Source organism: Neophocaena asiaeorientalis, unplaced genomic scaffold, assembly GCF_003031525.2.
Source record: "Neophocaena asiaeorientalis asiaeorientalis breed wild unplaced genomic scaffold, Neophocaena_asiaeorientalis_V1.1 scaffold476, whole genome shotgun sequence".
Classification (NCBI taxonomy): Eukaryota; Metazoa; Chordata; class Mammalia; order Artiodactyla; family Phocoenidae; genus Neophocaena; species Neophocaena asiaeorientalis.
In genome coordinates, this window is record NW_020172178.1 from 10,585,060 (window position 1) to 10,592,430 (window position 7,371).

Sequence of the window (7,371 nt, forward strand, 5' to 3'; positions counted from 1 at the left end):
GATCACTGAAGTCTGAGAATAGGCCCCTGAGGAGAACACGTGGCCCACCTCCTGGGGCCAGCAGGGACCTCTGGGTCATCCATAGGCCGGCTACCAGAACAGACAGCGGAAAACAAGTCGGCCTTCGGCTTCTCTGTGACTGCAACCAAATCCCAAACCAGCACTAACAAGATTCTTTAGAGATCTCAGCAAAACGATTCTAAAGGTCAGCTGGGAAAGAAAGAAATCAGATGGGCTAAGAAAACTTTGAAACGAGCAACAAGTAGGCCTGGCTGGGCAGTTAGTGGGCTACGAGCAGCTGGAAGTAGCCGGGAGCACAGCAGGGGGCTGGCTGGCTGGTGGCCCCAGCACCCAGCGTCCCCGCCTCAGCAGCTTCCCTGGGGCTGAGGCCCAGGGCTGGGCAGCGTCCCCCACCAACTCCTGTGGTCCGACAGTGGGGTCTAAGTGCCGGCCCCAGTGGGTACTGGCAGGGAGCCCATGGCTCTCTCACAGCAGGATGTGGAGCCTGGGGACAGGTGGCGGTGCCTGGGGAAGGTTTTGCTGTCACCCTGGGTGTGCTGGTTTTCTATCACTGCCCTGACAAGTTACCACAAACTTAGTGTCTTCAAGAAGCTGGCCATAGAGGGCAGGGAGGGAGAGGGCCAGGCAGGGCACACTGGGGGCCTGGAGAGGGGCCAGGAGCAGTGCAGGGCCCAGGGGAGACCTGTCCATCCGGCCCAGAAACGAGGAGCCTCCAACACTCCAGTGTTACCTCTGACTCTGCAGAAGCCCGACACGAGCTCACCGGCCTGAGACGGGGTCTGCGTCTTGTTCCCTATTTTGTGGCAGCTTTTATATACTTCGGGATTGTTGTATTTGTGATCTTTTGGACGTAGGGACCACTGGAGAAGCCCACAACCCCTCAGCCCCCGACGAGGACGGCCACACTTTGACCTGCGTGCAGTGCTGCCCAACCTTTATTTGAGAAAAAGGGAAAAAATCACCATTGTTTTAACGGAAATCAGCACGTTTTAAGCAGACAATTACAACAACGTTGCATTAGAAAAAGGACAACGTAAGGGTATAAATCCCCTGAAGCCCCACCTTCCAGGCACAAGGACCCTGGGGGGCCTTCCTCCCAGCCAGCTCTCCCTGCTTAGACACAGATGGGAAGCGACCAGGGCGGGTCACCCAAAGATGCTGCTGAGTAAGAGTGGAGCCTCGTTCTGGGTGAGCGTTGAAGGCACTGCAAGACCTTCAGAGGTCACGCCCTCCCCTCACCCTCTCCCCTCACTCCGCCCCCACCCCCGCACTCCCTGCACGCGCTCCCCCCTGCACTTCCAGGACCTCTGTTTCCCGCTGCGGTGCTGTCCTTCCCTGTCTCTCCCCAACGCCCCAGTCACGCTTCCTGGGGCTGCCCCGGCCCCGCCTGCTCTGGGAGCTGATGCTTGCTGCCCCGTGGACACTCACGCACGCTCACACATACACACACACCACCTGGTGCTCTCCAAGGCCTTGTACGTAGCCCCAGTCCTGCATGTGCTCCCAGGAGAAACAGGGACTAAGTCCTGCCAAGGAAGGTGCCTTACTAGGTCCAGCCAGCTGGGGGAAGGGGGGGGCAGGTCAAAACCTGCTTGCCAAATGGATGCATATTCTTTTATTCAACAAATACTACCCACTGGGGATTTGGTTACAGTAGATAACACCTGGAAAGCAGTGGTGGCGCCTATGAAAAGTGCTTACTCAGCAAGTCTCAAATAGCTAACAGCGCGGGGCTAGGGTCCCCTGAAGCGTGAAGGAAAGCTTGAGTACCACCTATGACCAAAACCATCAATGCATGCTGTACTCGTCTTTCAGATGCCCTTCATATTATTCCCTCTACTTCTAAAAACATTTGATATTTTCTATAACAAGATCCTGTAACAAACGAGATGCAACCAGCTACATCTAACAGGTAGAAGTTGCAGTTCTTCTCAGCACAACCGGGCCAAGACTGCCCCCTTGTGGACAGCAGGGGAGGGGCCGGAAATTCCACCCAGAGGCACCTGTGCCCCTCCCAGCTGTGGCTGCAAAAGCAAGAAGGTGCAAAGGCCTGACCCCTGCAACTTGGTGGGGGGGCGGGTGGGTGCTTCTCGGCCACTCTGAGCACTGAGGACAAAGCCAGCAACACCAACACCCCAAGACCGCAAACAGAAAAGCAGCACAAAGCCCCGTCCTCCATTTCACTCACGGATCCCTCCCACATGGGTTAGCAAAACCTTTCCTAAGCCTGTATTCATTTTATTTAAAGTGAGGGGTTTCTGTCACTGCTGTGAAACTCCTTTTAAGGGGGGACAACTGCACGAGGTCCAGCTGGGCGGTTCCAGGACGGAAGAGGAATCCAGTGGCCCCTCGACCTGAGCTCGGACGTTGGCATAACTCCCCTAAGGCACCCGAAAGACACTCAGCAAGTCCACACTGAGCCCCGGGCATGGGGCTGTGGCTGGACACAGACCTCTCGCGGTCAGTGAATCAACAGCTAAACAGTGGCGGCAGCCTAAACTTCTGTCAACCAGACACAGCTACTGAAGAGCCTGTTTTGTCACGATTAGAAGTCTGATTATGGAAACCACGCAGCATGCAGCATGGCAGGTGATAAAAGCAGCAAATGACATTTTAGGAACAACATTCCTCTCTCACGCAAGTGCCTCCAGGACAAAACTCAGCCATTTCCTGAGAGCAGGTCCCTTCCCGCAGGAACTCAGTGGGGCTCTGAGGGGCCACAAGATAGAAACAGAGATGCAGAACCTCTGAAACTCCAGGACCAGAGCTTGGCCAGGACACCTGGTAGGCTGTGGCCGAGAGAACCCTCTCCCGGCAGGGCACAAGCCAGGCAGAGGGCAGGTAGGTCTGCTGTTCTTTAGGACCCAGGGAGCTGCCCCAGCGAGCAAGAGAGGCTCCACCCCCACCAGAGCCAGGCACCAAACCTTCCTCATCGTTTTACGCATGGAAAGCACCTCATTACTCATAACCACGAGAACACTAGCACTTACAGACACCTTGACTTCAGGGACAAAGTTTGCAGCGATTAAAAGCTGTGGTCATGGAACCCTTGGGGGTGCACCCCAGAAGAGGAAGGGAAGGACCCAGGGAAGCAGGAGCTCCCTCTGCCTCTGGGTTTCATCCTGCGGGAGCAGCAGGTACAGCTCCCGGGAGGGGCCCGCAGGCTCACCGTGCACCATCAACTGCAGGGGACACCCAGGGGAAAGACCTGCTGTCCTCGAGACCTTCAGCACCAACACCAGGGACGGGATGCTGGCGTGGGCCTGTGCCAGGAAGCCCTACTCTGCCCCTGAGCTCCTTGACACTCTGGTGAGCCCTTCCCCCATGACTCAGTGGGACCCTCCTCAGGCCCGCAGAGGCCCAGCTGCCCCAGCTCTGCCCACCACCTTGCCATTCTGCAGTCCTCACATCCATCCCTTCTTTCAGCCACGCCCATCCCCTCACCAGCTGCCCATCAACTGAAAGACACAGCCCAGATGTCCCCAGCACCACCCTAGCTGCCACCACTCTGTGAGTCCAGCCTGGGACGCTGGACTCACACTTTGCCGGTCCTCAAATATCTACCAGGGGACCCAGGGGGACTGGGATTCTTCGCCTCTGGACCCTGGGCGTGGGTCACAGTCAGAAACCCAGCTGGTGACAGGGCCGCTGGCCACAGGGCCCTGACGTCTAATTTACATATTCTCAAGTAAACTGAGGAGCTAACCATCCACCACTCCTTCTCAAAGAGTAAACAAGAACGCTTAAGAAAGACAGCGGCCTTGGGCCCTGCACAAGGGCACCCCAGAGAGAAGGCCCAGCTTCCAGGATGAGGCTGGAGCAAAGGAAGAGCTGGGGGGCCAGCTGGGCACACACTCCGCACCAGGGAGGCTGACAGCAGCCAGAGCTGACTACCAGGGTGGCTGCTGTTGTGATGGGGAAGGGAGGAGGCCAGGAGTCTGGGAGGGATCCACCCAGGGGAGGGAGGGGCTGCTGGAGGAGGCAGCGCCTCTTGCCCCTCCCTCTCCGCCCTCTACACAGGAGCTGAGAACCCACAACCCCTGCAGCGCTTCCCTCCAGAGAGTGAGCCCACCGGACAGAGCCAGCCCAGGTTCATACCACCTTTAAATCACACCACCAAAGGGCACCCAGCTCTGAGCCTGTGCTCACAGGCCGTGGGACCAACGTCACTGCCCACAGGTGGCAGCACATCTCTCACGTCCAGGACTCCTCTGCACCCAGCTCTGTCGTCCGCAGTGAGGACAGGCTGTCATCAGGTACAAGGGATGCACGCAGCACAGTGCCTCCCATGGGAAACCCTAAGTGTCAGCTACTATGATTATTCCTTCTTACTGTCGTTGTTACTCTCTTCCCAACAGGCATCAAAGTCTTGGATGACTGAGGGGGCAGTTTGGCAACATGTGACAAAGCTGCAAACACAGTGCCAGGGAGACTCCCCCACAGCAGTCCCAGGAAGTTGCTCAGGAAGGACACAAAGACGAAAAAAAAACAAAGAACAACAAAAAGACGTGTGCCATGCAGAAAACAGGAGAGAAAAAGCAATGAAACCCAAAACTGGTTCTTTGGAAAGATCAAAAAAATTGATAAACTTCCAGCAGGAGAAACAAAGGGAAAAAGAGAGAAGATGCAAAACACCAATATCTGAAAGGAAAATGAGACACCACTACAGACCCTGCAGACATCCAAAGAATAAGGGAATAGTACCAACAACTCTACGTGCGTAAATTCAGCAACTTAGATCAAATGGACCAAATCCTCAAAACAACAAACTCACCCGACATGAAAGAGATATTCTAAAATATAAATAAAACCTACAACTATTAAAGAAACTGAACCTGTAATTAAAAACTTCTGAAAAAGAAACCTCCAGGCCCAGATAGCTACATTAGTAGATTCCACCAGTCAGAGAAATAACACCAATTCTACACAATCCTTCCAGAAAACGGAAGAGAAGGGAACATTTCCCAACTCATTCCAGGAGGCGCATTACCTTGACATCAAAACCAGACAAAGACATTACAAGAAAATTGTACACTAATATACCATGTGAACAAAAATGTAAGACTTCCCAACAAAAGATCAACAAATCTAATTTAGCAACACATACAAAGAATAATACCCAGTGATCGAGTGGGTTTACCCTAGGAATGCAAAGCACGTTGAACATTCAAAAACGAGCCACACTGACAGACCAAAGAAGAAAAACAAAACTCATCATCCGCTCATGATAAAAACTTTCAGCGAACTAGGAGTGGAAAGAGAACGTCCTCAACTTTACTGATGAAGAACAGGTATCAAAAACCTATAGCTAACATCATATTGCGTGGGAGGAGAGGGAATGCTTCCCTCTAAGACTGGGAAGAAGGCAAGCATGTCTGCTCAAAAGCAAGAAACAGAAACAAAAGAAAGAAAACAGCCCCTATTTAGAGATAATATGATTGTCTACATCAAGAATCCCAAGGAATCTATTTTTAAAAATACTCCTAGAACTAGTAAGTTTCGCAAGCTCACAGGAAACAGGCCAATGGCAGAAATCAACCGTATTCCTATATGCCAGCCATGAACAACTGAAAACTGAATTTCTGAAAAATACTATTGACAACAGCTCTATTTGGGTCTCAGGTAAACATCTAAAATATGTACAGGAGCTATATGCTGAAAACTTCAAACCATGATGGAAGATCAAAGGAAACCTAAGGAATGGAGAGACATCTGTGCTCATGGATTGGAAGACACAATACAGTAAAAATGGCAAATCTCTCCAAATTTATCAAGAGATTTAATGCAATTCCAGTCAAAGCCCCAGCAAGATTTTTTGTAAATATACACAAACTTATTCTAAAATTGAATGAAAAGGGAAGGGAACTACAATAACTAAAACGATTCTGAAAAGGAAGAGCAAAGCTGGAGGAATCACAACATCTGATTTCAAGACTCACTACCAGGGCTTCCCTGGTGGCACACTGGTTGAGAATCTGCCTGCCAATGCAGGCGACACGGGTTTGAGCCCTGGTCCGGGAAGATCCCACATGCTGCGAAGTAACTAAGCCCATGTGCCACAACTACTGAGCCTGCGCTCTGGAGCCCGCGAGCCACAACTACTGAGCCCGCGTGCCTAGAGCCCATGCTCTGCAACAAGAGAAAAGTACAATCCATGAAAGAAAAAAAAAATCAATAAAGTGGACTGCATCAAATTTTAAAACTTTTAATCAAAATTTTAAACTTCTGCTCTGCAAATCACGTATCTAACAAAGGACTTGTAACTACAATATTTAAAGAATGCTCAAAACTCAACAGTAAGGAAACAAACAACCTGAATATAAAATGAGCAAAAAGCTACTTGAACAGACATTTCAGCAAGGGGGATTAAGGGATGGCAAATAAGCACATTAAATGCTGTTTAACATCACTGTGCATTAGGAAAATGCATCAACACGGAGATGAGGTACCACAACACACTAGAAACACACCCAAAATATATACAAACACTGAGACAACACCAAGTTCTGGTGAAGCAATTAGTGAGAATGCAAAACGGTGCCAGCCACATTGGAAATCCATTTGGTGGTTTGTTATAAAGTTAAACATACGGCTACCATCCACTCCTGGGTAACCACCCTAGAGAAATGAAAACCTGTGTCCACGGAAAAAGCCGTCCTCGAAGTTTTTAGCAGCTCTATTCATAATCACCCCCAACTGGAAACAAACCAAAGGTCCTTCAGCAAATCGTGGGCCGTGCACAGGAAGGAGCCCAGATCCTCGCAACAGCCTGGGCGAATCCCAAAGGCACAGGGCTGAGGGACAGATGCCAGTCTCCGAAGGTGGCCCACGGGCTGGTTCCATTTACGCGGCCTTCCTGAAAAACAAGACTGCAGGGACGGAGGGCAGCTGCCGCTGCGGGGAGGCGTGGGGCTGCGGAACCCTATCCTCGCTGTGGTGTTACTCGAATCCAAATGTGTTTAAATTCATACAACTGTAACCCGAAAGGAGCTGGATCGACTATGATGACTGAGAGGGGACGCGTTGAAGTCCCCGACCCCCAGATTCAAACAACTGTCCCCCCAAGGAGCGAAGGGACTGCGCTGAGGGGGATGGGCCACGACCCCGACCCCAGGCCGCATCCTGTCCCCTGTTCCGGTAAGTTCCGTTACTAAAGCCAGAACCGCACACGCACGGAGGCCACTGGCCACCCGGTCCTCCGCCCCGCCAGCCCCGCCGGGACCCACCGTCCAGCGACACGAACTGGCCCACGGCCGACGAGCCTCCGCCGCTGTTCTCCACGAACTGCACCTCGGACACGATGATGTTGTCCTCGAGCACCGAGCCGCAGCCGGTGCACACGGCGTCGCC

General features: G+C 52.3%; 1 protein-coding gene across 1 annotated transcript in view; it reads right to left on the reverse strand.

The window, feature by feature from the left end:
- The window catches only part of BRF1 (BRF1 general transcription factor IIIB subunit), a 69,923-nt gene extending 62,558 nt beyond the window's left edge, over positions 1 to 7,365 (reverse strand). Inside the window, exon 1 of the mRNA XM_024758075.1 lies at positions 7,248 to 7,365. The gene's annotated coding sequence lies outside the window, so the exon portion shown is untranslated. The remainder of the gene's footprint in view (positions 1 to 7,247) is intronic.
- Positions 7,366 to 7,371: the final 6 nt, after the last annotated feature.